Source organism: Pleurodeles waltl, chromosome 1_2, assembly GCF_031143425.1.
Source record: "Pleurodeles waltl isolate 20211129_DDA chromosome 1_2, aPleWal1.hap1.20221129, whole genome shotgun sequence".
In the NCBI taxonomy this organism is placed as follows: domain Eukaryota; kingdom Metazoa; phylum Chordata; class Amphibia; order Caudata; family Salamandridae; genus Pleurodeles; species Pleurodeles waltl.
Genome location: NC_090437.1, coordinates 1085723995 through 1085737539, shown reverse-complemented (window position 1 = coordinate 1085737539; position 13545 = coordinate 1085723995).

Genomic DNA, 13545 nt, shown 5'->3' with positions numbered 1-13545 from the left:
TTCCAAAGAAATAGGTACGTTTACATTTGGTTTATATATGTTCATGCAACTTTTCCTGTACTATCAATTGGTGTCCTTCTGGATCAGCTATCATTTTTGATAATATGAAAGGTACTCCTCTTTTAATCAATATATCAACCCCTCTGGCACATGAGGAATATGATGCAACTTCCAGTTCTACACCTCCCATTGATTTGCAAATTTCTGGTTAGTCCGCCTAGTGAGATAGGTCTTCTGAATGAATGAGTAGATTTCTAAAGCGTACAGCTACCATGAGAGTGTCCCAGAACTGAGGCAGATGGCCAAAGGGAAAAATAGCAGCCACCCTACAGTTTGAACTAATGTATTTTCAGTTGTTTTCAAAATAATTTCTTCTCTAGGATGTATTTAAGTGGAAGAGGGAGCTCTTTCCAGGACTTGGCTTCCAGAACTGAGGAGGCTAAACCGCCCTACTTCTTCCATTTAGTGTAGGGAATATCCAGCCAGCAGGCAGACTGTGAGCAGAGAGATCTTTTAGGACATTCAACAAATCTAATGGACAGGTATTTGGGACCAGTCTTGTAGGAGGTGGAATGTGCCACCGTCAGTGCTTTAAAAATAATCCTTTTTTTTAATGGTAGCTAGTGCAATTGGTTACATTAGTGGGAGATTGAGGCATGTTTGAGAAGTTTAAATAAAAGGCAAATCACCGTGTTCTGTACCATTTGCAGTCTATGAATTAGGTTGTCTGAGACCCCTAGGTATGCAATGTTACATAGGACAGTCTATATGTACCGTACAACGATCTAGAAATGACAGTACTTGTATCATTTTGTGAGGATTGTGTAATCTCTCATTCTATGTGACAGCATTATTACTTATTTTATCTGTCTGCATAGCCATGTCTTTCAAGCTGTGAGTGTCACAGCACTATATAACTTATTGGGAAGGGGACTATCGCTTTCAATGTTTCTCTTAGAAAAACCATGTTGTAAACACATGGATTCCCAATTGACCCATGGTGTATAGATCCCTCCCTTCAGGTCCATCTTATCAACAACATACCAAATATTGTAATGGGTAGTTAACCTGGGGGACTGCCAGTGGACCACTCCCAGATTTACTTAGAATACACTATTGATCAGGAAGCCATTGTGTAAAATATTTGTTCAACCACAATCCCTCCCCGCTACTTACCACACCTGACTCTGTGTTGGTGATTCAGTGTCTGTGGTAAAAAGAAGGCAGCCACTATAGCTGCATAGAATACATTCATTACAATCTCGGCTTATGTGCAAACACCCAGGAGAGTCCCCAGATATCTATTTGGATTTAAGCTTATTGACAAATTCAACAACTTTTTACAGGTTTGGGAAGATGTACTACTTTCCTTGCCACTTAAAACCTCAGCTGTGCCTGTTACAACATTGCATATTCAATGTCCAATTGGTGGAGTCTGTCTTCACTGTTGTGAATCCAAGGCGTGCCTCCTGTACAGCCTGTGTGAAGTCCTGATATTGCGCCATATAGTCTCTATGATGAGTTAGTGTCTGTTTTTCTCTGGCCATCTTAAGTGCTGAGTCTCTCTCAGAAACATTTAGAAGGGAGCTTTTTTTGTAAATTCCTGATGTGTTTGTCCCACAACAAACAGAGATGAAAAGCTTTCATGGTTGAACAGCTCAAGCAACAGAGTCTCTACAAAGCATTCCATCTGATCTGTAGCTTTTGATTCTCCCTGATTATACACAATTTGTCTCTTCAAGGGTGCGCCTAAAAGTCCTATTTTTTATTGTACAGAAGTGTCTTGGTTTTTTCTAGTGTCCGTGATCTCTCATCCTGTGTAGTTAGGCGTCATTATCTGAAATATGACGCTCTGCCATATCAATTATGGCCGCTCCTGTATTCATTCTGCCCTTCAATTAATTGACTATTACAGGCAATGGATCTTTTTTGGTATTAATCAACATTAGGTGTTACTGTATTTAGAGGAATATAGGCCCTCATTACGACCCTGGCGGTCGGCGGTAATTTGGGGAAAGGTACTGCCAACAGGCTGGCGGTACCTTTTCCCAAATTATGACATTGGAGGTTTGGCTCAAGCCAAACCGCCAATGTACCACTCCGTCCGCCAGGGTGGTAACGGCCGCTGGGCTTGAGACTTCGGTCTCCAGCCAGGCGGCTGTCACAATCCCACCCTTGGCATAATGACCTCGTCTACCGCCATGGTTTTCATGGCAAGCATACCGCCACGAAAACCATGGCCGTAGGCACTATCAGTGCCAGGGAAGGAATTCCCTGGCACTGATAAGGGTCTCCCCCGCCCCCTCCCCATCCCAAGAGTTCTCCCCCACCCTCCCCCTCCCTCTCCTGCCCCCGCATATTTACACACCCACACACGCACACATACACACTCATACACACAAGCATACCCACATCCACCCACGCATGCACACATACATACCCACCCACCGCAGCACACACCAACATACATTGTCGCACACACGCATTCACAACACACAACATACACATACACTCACATTGTCATTCACGCACTCATTCAACACGACTCATACCCGCATGCACGCATACAAATACAGACACACAGCCCCCAACACCCACACAACCCCACACATGCACACACCACCCTCCACCCCCTCTCCCGTCAGAGAACCAGACTTACCTGCTTGCAGGGGGTCCTCCGGCAGGAGACGGGACGCGGCGCTGCTGCCAGCAGCAGCATCCGCCAGCAAAAAACTGCCAGGCCGTTTCATTGCTCATGATGCGGTGAGCGGTGTTTTGCTGGCGTGGCGCTGCTGCTGACAGCAGCGGCACCTTACCGCCGTCCGCCGCCATGACCGTCAATGGTATTCTGCCAGGCTTATGGCGGAATTCCATCTACGGTCATAATGCGGGTGGGCGGCTGGTAGCCATGGCGACGGTATGTTGGCTGCCGTCGCCCTGATGGTAGGCGGTCAACACCGACAATGTTGTAATGAGGGCAATAGTTTTCATCTCACTATCTGTATCTGGCACAGCAGTGTTCCCTTTGTTGTGCTTCCTCTCCAACAACGGGCTGTGTCTTTTCTTGGCCAAATACCAATTTGGTTTGCTTATTGTCATATTTCCCCATATTGTATTTAGTAGCAGTCACTGACTGACACAGCACATGTGGGATTTTATATCACTTTTTGGCAGCAGTTGCAGCGTTGTTGTTTGTACTGCTGTTCTATTATCTCCAGCAAATATGATTTTTATAACGAACGGCTGTCCCCTACACAAACTTTCCATTCACGGTGCCTCATCAAGTCATCACATCGCATTAGACCGGGGGAATCATCTACACAGCATCTCTTAGGTATTCTGTGAGGAGTAGTTGCAAAGGTGTTGCCATCCTAATATTTTCCCAGCAGACACATGGTTAGTCACAAATTAACATTCCAGTGCGTTCTCTCAAAAGCCGCAGCAATGCAAGACCCAATGAGTTCCACCATGTCCTATGTGCTCCAGACCTCAGTGCTCCACTCCCAATTTACTGCACTGTCATGGTTTCCAGCCTGCACCAAGTATGTTGCACCAACCAGACCGTGCTGCAATGCCCTAACCATAATCTAGACTTTAAAAATAAAGCACATAATGTTCATGGAGGAATCATCTGCATACAATTATTTCAGCAATATTAAATACTATTATGTTGTAATTAATCAAATCCCATAAATAAATAAATCTTCAAACAGCGTGTAATTTGTTTCTGGAGAAATTAAGAATTTTTATATATTCACTAATTATATATTCATCAATATAGCAAAGCAACAAAGTTTATTTTTAGTATTTTTATACAAAGCACTAGTGTCCCCTCTAGTCCACAATCCCTTTACATCCAAGGGACAGAAGGAGAGCACCAATCCCCCCGACTCTCCAACCACATAAGGTTTGAGTCCTATATCCAGTCTTTCAAACAATCAGAAGTCACTCCTAATGGACTCTAGCAGCTAATGCGATGAATTGTGTCATGGAGAGTATAAGGTCTACGTTTCGGTCTCAAAATGCTCAAACCGTCCATGAGACCATCCTCAGGACAATGTGTCAAAGTGGATTATATCAGAATAATTGTTGCTCTACAACACAATAAATAACCCACATTAATAAAACGCTATACAACACTAAAAGGCAGCAGAAAAATCAAACCACGCTGTACATGCAAGTCAATCGCCCACATACAAGGCACCTCAAAAAACAGCCTACATAAACCTCAGTGTAAAATGTGCATTTTTACATCATCATAACATGCAACACCAAATTTACACCAAAAACTGTATATACATATATCTATATATCTATATATACACACATACATTCATATTTACATACATACACACACATACACATACATAAAATAAAATCACTCAGCAGTGCTCCTCAAACAACTGACAAAAGTTAAATACCCCCAAGCAAAGTGAACCAACTAATACTCAAAACCAATTTCACAAATAAAGCATCACACCATATTGATACTTGCTTCAACACCAACTTCCTAGAAAAGCACTGCTTAATCCTTTTCATCCGGCACATCCAACTAAACAAAAAACATACCAAGTCAAGCGTAAAGTTCTAACATCCGATCTACAGTAGCAGGACTCCCACAGGACCATGCTTACCGCTAGTCAGTTACTCCAGTATAAAGAAAGGATGATGTAATCTACATTAAAACAAAATAAAAGCCAATCAGTTAACCAGATTCCTACAAACACACTCAACTTCAGGTTGCTATGGAACATAAACCCATTAGTCACAAATATTACTTACTTCACCATAAATACGTAAACTCTAACCGAGCTTGAATCAATCATAAAGCTCAGGCGTGCAAACAAACAGTCTCTTTTAACCAAACACCTGGAGGGCATAGCCCCTTAGAAATCACATGACCTACCCACAACACTGCGGCAGCCATCTTGAAACAGAATATCTTTCATCAAACCTATTGAATTCCTGATCAGTCCTAACATTCCATAAAAAAAAGGGGCAACAATATGATGCATTCAAACATCAAATAATAGGGTTGACCAGGGACTGGTGGCATGTGACAGTGAAGATACTATAGCAACACAAAAGGATGATGGACGGAGTGCTGAACAATGCAAACACTCACCCCCAATCACAGATCTGGGTTTAATCCATCATTCTTTTGCTCACCATGCCACCCCAGTTTGGACCCACCCATATGCAAATCAGTCTTGCCGTGTTTCTCATGGGAACAGTGCAGCCCGAACTGCCAAGCCAGGTCCTCCCTGGACCGGAAACAAGCATCCCGGGACAGGTTTCAGGGTTTCACCCTTCATCAGCCAGGCTAGCTTGAATCCAGTGGCACAGTGAGCAAGGGACCCCCATCTGGGCATACCCTTCCCACTTAGGGCAACTTTAGCAACACAAAAGGATGATGGACGGAGTGCTGAGCAATGCAAACACTCACCCCCAGTCACAGATCTGGGTTTAATCCATCGTTCTTTTGCTCACCATGCCACCCCAGTTTGGACCCAGCCATATGCAAATCAGTTTTGACTCTGTTCCTCCTTTGGAACAGTCCAGCCGGAACTGCCAAGCCAGGTCCTCCCTGGACCGGAAACAAGCATCCTGGGACCGGTTTCAGGGCTTCACCCTTCATCAGCCAACTGATGGATTAAACCCAGATCTGTGACTGGGGTGAATGTTTGATTTGGTCTACATTCCGTCCATCAACTGTTCTTTTTGCATTTGTCGCCCCAAGTGGGAAGGGTATGCCCAGACGTGGGTCCCGTGCTCACTATGCCACCAGATTCAAGCTAGCCTGGCTGAAGAGGGGTGATACCCCGAAACCGGTCCCAGGATGCTTGTTTCTGGTCCAGGGAGGACTTGGCCTGGCAGTTCGGGCTGGACTGTTCCCATAGGGAACAGGTTCAAGACTGATTTGCATATGGCTGGGTCCAAACTGGAACGGCAAGGTGAGCAAAACAACTGATGGATTAAACCCAGATCTGTGACTGGGGGTGAATGTTTGATTTGGTCTACATTCCGTCCATCAACTGTTCTTTTTGCATTTGTCACCCCAAGTGGGAAGGGTATGCCCAGACATGTGTCCCATGCTCTCTATGCCACCAGATTCAAGCTAGCCTGGCCGAAGAGGGGTGCTGCCCCGAAACCGGTCCCAGCATGCTTGTTTCTGGTCCAGGGAGGACTTGGCCTGGCAGTTCGGGCTGGACTGTTCCCATGGGGAACAGAGTCAAGACTGATTTGCATATGGCTGGGTCCAAACTGGAATGGCATGGGGAGCAAAAAAACTGATGGATTAAACCCAGATCTGTGACTGGGGGTGAATGTTTGATTTGGTTTACATTCCGTCCATCAACTGTTCTTTTTGCATTTGTCGCCCCAAGTGGGAAGGGTATGCCCAGACGTGGGTCCCGTGCTCAATATCCCACCAGATTCAAGCTAGCCTGGCTGAAGAGGGGTGATACCCTGAAACCGGTCCCAGAATGCTTGTTTCTGGTCCAGGGAGGACTTGGCCTGGTAGTTCCGACTGGACTGTTCCCATGGGGAACAGGGTCAAGACCGATTTGCATATGGCTGGGTCCAAACTAGAATGGCATTATGAGCAAAAAAACTGATGGATTAAACCCAGATCTGTGACTGGGGGTGAATGTTTGATTTGGTCTACGTTCCGTCCATCAACTGTTCTTTTTGCATTTGTCGCCGCAAGTGGAAGGGTATGCCCAGACGTGGGTACCGTGCTCACTATGCCACCAGATTCAAGCTAGCCTGGCTGAAGAGGGGTGATACCCCGAAACCGGTCCCAGGATGCTTGTTTCTGGTCCAGGGAGGACTTGGCCTGGCAATTCGGGCTGGACTGTTCCCATGGGGAACAGGGTCAAGACTGATTTGCATACAGCTGGGTCCAAACTGGAATGGCATGGTGAGCAAAAAACTGATGGATTAAACACAGATCTGTGACTGGGGGTGAATGTTTGATTTGGTCTACATTCCGTCCATCAACTGTTCTTTTTGCAAGAAAAGATACTATGGCATGGGGTTTAAACAAATGTACAAAGGTTTTTTAAAGTAAATATGGAAATTAAAATGACTTACACATATAGTACTAATGATATCCAGTGCCCAAATGAATGAGAAACATGCCCTTCATAGTTAGGAATGAGATAAAAAGCCGAACTTTAAAAAGTGCAGAATGCCAGATTTATAGAGCATATGCAGTTGTCTGAATGGATTTCGTCTTTGAATGTGGCATGATATACCACTGTAAAAGTATGACCTTCAACATTCTAAAAACAATATAAAATCAATTTCCTTTGCCAAAGAATTGATGAAGTAATTTCTTTGACTAGGAATGCTAAAAGTTTTTGACACTAGACCTTTTTTCGACATATTAGCAAATTCCCTTACATCTGGACAGTAGTTAGTTGACAGAATTTATCTGGCCATTCGTTTGCTGCTGGTTTCTTCGTATGCTTTTTAGATTGGTGTCAGCCACAGTCTGAGGCTTATGATGGAATTGCTGGGTAATATGCCTGATTTTGTCTGCTTCCAGGATAGCCTGCTTTTTGGAAGGGATAGAAAGGCGTGTGATGTAAGACTGAGTAAAGAAATTGTAACTTTAGGGAAAACAAGTTTGACAGCTGAAATCAGCAAGAGCAGGTTTGCTGAGCAGACAGTCACATACTTGGAAATGAGATCAATGAGAATGGGATTTAGCCAAAGGGAAAATTGGTAAAAGCTATCAAAAGGGCTCCTGCAACACAATTAATGGATGATATCAAATCCACTTTTAGGAAAACCTGAATTTTTATTCAAATTTCTTATATATTTTTTTTTCAAAAGACACATCACAGGAAAAATAAATCAACATTTGATTGCTAAAAGATTGCCATGTTTATTTGAGGAAAACAAGAGTTATATATTTGTAAATCCCCAAATTTTCAAGGGTATGACCCACAAGGCGAAGCAATAACTACTGATGGCAACAGCAGAAGCCTAGGCGCTATATTAACTCTATTAGACAATGCTTGGAAGGAAATTGTAATTGCTTTTTGCTTCACGATTATTATCACCAACTTATAAAAAGTACTCAGTGATTCAAAGGGAAACATTTGCATATATGTGGAGACTTGAACATTTCCATAAATGTATTTGGGAGAAGAGTTTCACCCTCAGAAGTGATCACAACTATTAACAAAGTTGTTACAGCAGTAGGTTTAACCTTTGCGACACTTAGGATTGCAAGACTAACAACGAGGCCTAATGACTTCCTGTATGAAAGTATGTCCTTGGCTCAAAAAATGTAACTACTAATTTCCTTAGCAGTGATTTCTATGGAAAAATGGAAGAGGATGCATAGAACGACTTGAATATAGCCATCATCATTAATAGTATGGAGATTTACTATGCAATCAAAGGAAATAAATTGAACCATCTTCTGGAAATTTTGAAGTGTTAAAGAAGGTGAGAAATAGTGAGGATGGATTGGCTAAGCAAAGGTGTTGTAAACCAAGAACAATTTGAAAAGTAAGGGACAAACTATGTGTGGAAGGACAGTGTGGCTGGCCTGGGTAAGAGATACCTTTAGACAGGGACTATGCAGGGGTCAACACAGGACACAGTCAGGTAGTTCTCATAGAGTTTTATTTATTTATTTCTATTGTTGTCATGCAGTGTTAACTGAGATGATAACAGATGTTACTCCACACCACACCTTTATCTGTCCTTTTTCTTCCCATAGGTACTCGGATCTCCTGGGTCTTTATGGACCACCTCCTGGGATAGGCACCTCAGAAAAATAAGAGATACAGGGACTCCGGCAAGTCTTCTCTTGGGCTACGGTTGCTTCTCAGGGAGTGATGGTGACCGGACAAAGGTGTTAACAGGCTGTGTGCCAGTATCACCAGTGCAGTCGCAACCGTTTTGTGCTCAAGTTCCTTAAGCTTTGAATGTCAATACCATGCGTAACCCTCAGGCTCTGGCAGGCATCAGGGCCGGGTGGAAGTCAGTGTTACCATGCCCAATCATGCACAGGCAGCATTTTACACTAACTCGCTCACACCTCCACCCAACCGCCCACAGTGCATACCTGAGATAGCCACATTCCTCCAGGAACAGGCGGGACATCTTGTTCTGTAGGTGGCCTCCTAGCGCAGTAGATTTGGTGGCCTCAATCCTCTGATCCTTGTCTCCTCCTGCTGGTCCTCTCCATCTTGCTCCCGCTGTGTCTTCTTCCTTCTTTTCTTCTTCACATACCTCCAAGACCTACACATTCCTCCTATGAGCGGTTTCGACACGGTTGGCGAGTATGACCTCTGGAGTAGCTTCAGCGTCACTCTGCCTCTCCATCATTCCCCTGGGGTGCCTGCTGATGATTTCCTTCTTTTCCTTCATGTCACCGCCCTTATTTTCTGATGCTTTTGTTGCTGCATCATCACAGTGCCTCCCAACCAGGCATGGCTGTTCGGGCTATGGAGACAGCGATGTCCGAGAAAGGAAATCTGCAGTGGTCTGACAGAGTTCCAGGAGCTGTACAGTCTGGAAGACAGAAGGTTGTAGGGCTAAGAACCAGTTCAACACTCTGGCATTTGTGTCCTTATGTCGCACCAGCCGTGCCAGGGGAGCATGGCCAGTCAGGAATGTAAATGATCGTCCGAGGAGATAATATTGAAGGGTCGCATCCACCCAACTGATCGATAGGCATTCTTTCTCTATTGTGAGGTAGTCGGTCTCATGAGGAAAAAGCTTCCTGCTAATGTACACCACAGGATGAAGGTGGTCAGAGGCATCAGACTGAGCCAACACTGCCCCTAGCCCCTGATTGGAGGCATACATTTTCAGTACGAATCCTTTCTTGAAATTTGGACACAGAACTGTATTGTTACATAGGGCAGTCTTAAGCCAGTCAAAACTATCTTTTTAACAGTGAGTCCAATCAGTTATTTTGTTTGACTGATTGTTCTTTAGTAGATCGGTTAAGGGGGCAGCCCGCTCTGAGAAGCTCGGTAGAAACCGTCTGTAGTATCCGACTAACCCAAGGAAGGACTTAATTCCCTTCTTGTTTGTGGGATAAGGCAGGTCTGTAATGGCCCTCACTTTGTCCATCTGGGGACTTATCCTATGGCCTCGAGGTAAGTGGCTACGTGTTTCTGATGAGGTCTCAACAGTGTGTCCATCACCCTTTGGAAGGTGGTGAGGGCTCCATGTAACCCGAATGGCAGTACTTTGAAATGATAGAGACCCGATGGGGTGGAGAAAGTGTTTTTCCCTAGTTTGTGGGAAGAGAGGTATCTGCCAGTAACTTTTTGTAAGGTCTAAAGCGGTGAGATATTTAGCAGTGCCCAGCCTCTTCATGAGCTCATCTACTCGGGGCATCAGATAGGTGTCAAACTTAGAGATGGTGTTCAATTGTCATCAGTCTATACAAAAACGTACAGTACCATTGGGTTTTGGTACCAGTACAACTGGGCAGCACCAGGAACTATTGGAGGGTTTGATTATACCTCGTACCACCATGCTAGACACGTTTCTCTCTACCACTTGTCGCCTGGCTTCAGGGATTCTATATGGTCAGAGGTGTACAACCTTTATTTCTTCTGTATGGATGTTGTGTTGGGTTAATGTTGTTCGTCCTTGTATCTGAGAAAATACATCTTGGTTTCGATTGAGTAAGTCTTGGATTTGTTTTTTCTGCCGACTGGTCAGTGTGGGCCCCATGGTTATTTCTTTATTTTGGGGAAAGTCATCTTGGGAAGAAAAGGTGATGTCAAGGGACTGTGTGTTGGTTACTAAAAGAGAGGTATGGGACTTTCCCTACCCCTCCTCCTCATCTTCCCACCTTTTAAGGAGGTTGATATGATATATTTGACCTTTCTCAGGTGCATGGGAGATGGCCAGATCGTAACTTACGGGTGTGATCTGTGCTATTAAATCATACAGGCCCTGCCATTTTGCAAGTAGTTTGTTGTCAGAGGAAGGGAGGAGAACCAGGGCTTTGTCCCCCACCTGCAACCGCCTTAACTTACTACTATGGTCGTACCCCAACTTTTGTTTTTCGTGTGCTTTAACCACATGGATCCTGACATCCTTCCAAAAGGTAAGTATTCCTCCTTTAGGTTGTGAGTATATTATAATATCGCCCTACCTGCATCTTCCTCCCACTGCTCAGCTGCCATGTCCAGAAGGGTCAGGGGTTGTCTCCCAAACAAGAATTCCAAAGGACTGTGTCCTATGGAGGACTGTGTGTGGGACCGGATAGCATACAAGACGAAGGCCAATTTTCTATCCCAATCACGACCTGACTCGGAGATCAGTTTTTTTAACATGGTCTTGATTGTTTTGTTATACCATTCTACTAAGTCATCTGTTTGGGGATGATATACGGAGGTCCTGATGTGTTTTATTCCTAGCAGTTGACATATTTGGTCGTGAGCTGTGACATAAAAGGAGTGCCCTGATCCATAAGCAGTTCCTTGGGGAAACCAACAGGAGAAAAAAATTCAATCATGGCCTGGGCAAGGTGGTCAAGGGTATTGCTTCAGGGTATCATGTGGCGTAGGCAACTAGGACCAAAATATATTGATATGTCGACCGGAAGCCATCAGGGGTCCTGCCAGGTCCAAACCCAGTCAAGAGAAGGGTATGTCTATAATACGCAGGGGTCTCAAAGGGGCTTTGGTAGTCTGGGGAGGATTGATAAGCTGACATCGGGGACAGGTACCACCGAATTTACGTATTTCTGAGAATACCCCCAGCCAATCTCAGTAAATATTGTTCGGTTTTCTCTCTCCCATAATGACCCCTACTCCCCTGTCTGACTGTGTTCCAAATGAAGAACCTTTTGTCTGAATGGGAGGGGTATTATGAGCTGGGTGACCTCATCCTCTCCTTTCCTTACATTCCGATACAGTAAGCATTTTGTTATGCTAAAGAAGGTTCCTACTTGCCTGTTCTTATCAGTTACGGAACTGGCCTAAGTCTGTTGCAATGTAGTGTCTTCCCTCTGGGTGGCCCAGAAGCTACAAGGTTCTGTGTCTGGAATGGTTGCTGTTGAAGAAACAGGAGTCTGATTAGTCGCACCTGTAAGAATAAACAACCTGTTGTGCTCACATTTTTCGCTATGGCTTAGCTGTTTCTTTCTCTTACCCCCACTTAAGGTTTCTGCTTGAAATGGTGCCTCTCTTCTCCAGGCCTGGTCGGTATCCTGCTGACCTACTGCATCCAACAGTAGAGGGAAATCTACATAGTCCTTGCCTATGATCATTTCCTCCACAAGTTGGGGAATACCCCCCACTTTTATGTTTTCTTCTTCTCCCCGCCAATTGACTGTTACTTCGGCTACTGGGTAAGTTTTACTATCCCCGTGTATGCATGTTACTACTATGATTTCTCCTTTCCTCCACTGTTGCAGTAGCACTCTCTCTGTACTGGTCCTGGAGTGCCTACAGCCTGAGTCTACCAGTAACTGGTTAGATCTGGTATTAACACACATTTGTTTCATATATTTAGGAGAACTACCTCTGTCCCACAAGACTCTCCCTCGCGAGTAACCCCCCTCCATGGGTTTCAGTGCCTGGAATTTTTGGGGACAATTATGCGCAATGTGACCCCACTTGGTACAATGAAAACATTGGGGCCCTTGACTATAGCTGTAGCGGCTCCCAGCGGCGGCTCTAACGCTATGGCGGCGGAGCGTCACACCCCGACCCCCCACCACCAGCTGTAGAAGCTGAAAATCTTTCACAACAAAAGGATAATAAACTATGCTGCACTGTGCTCTCTCCAGCCCGCAACTGTCTTGCCGGGCTGGAGAGAGCAGGCACAGGCTCCCAGTCTGTCTGGCAGCGCCCTGGCCGGCGGTACCAGCCAATCCTAACACTGCTCTGAGCAGCATCAGGATTGGCCGCAGGGCAGGCTGGGAGCCTGTGTCTGCCTGCAGTGATGAGGGAAAGAGGAGCAGTGCAGCGGTGGAGCAGGTAAGTTTTTTTTTAATATAATAAATTAACCCTTCTCCTCCCCCGCGCACCGCACCCCCGCCCTTTCAGAGAGCAGCGAGCCGCAACTGCTCTTTCCCATGGCATATTTCCTGTTGGGTTTTGGGAATGATTTAGTGGTGTTTACATTACTCCAACTAGGGCCGGAAGGGTAGAGCCCTGCGATGGAAGACTCTAAAATCTGGTGACTGGTGGAATGCACAGGCTAGGGCAAAAGCCAGAAGGATGGTGACATCTGGGTGCTGCCTGATCCAACTCTAGGTAGGCCCCGGAAGGGATCCTAGAAACTGCTCTAAGACTTTATTAACTAATTCTTCTATGGTGGAATCAGTGGGTTTCAGCCATCTCATCCCTAAGTCTTGAATGCAATAGAATATTTTGCAACACAGAACTCAGCACGTTTGGATGAACTTTCGCACTAGCAAAAGTTTTGGTCAACTTCTGTATATCCGTTTCATGTACTAACTGATTATTGGCCAGAACTGTAGCTTGGGATTTATGCACAGTTTGCAGATTCTCCCTATCTTGTTGGGTGGCTTTGACCTGCCCTCCA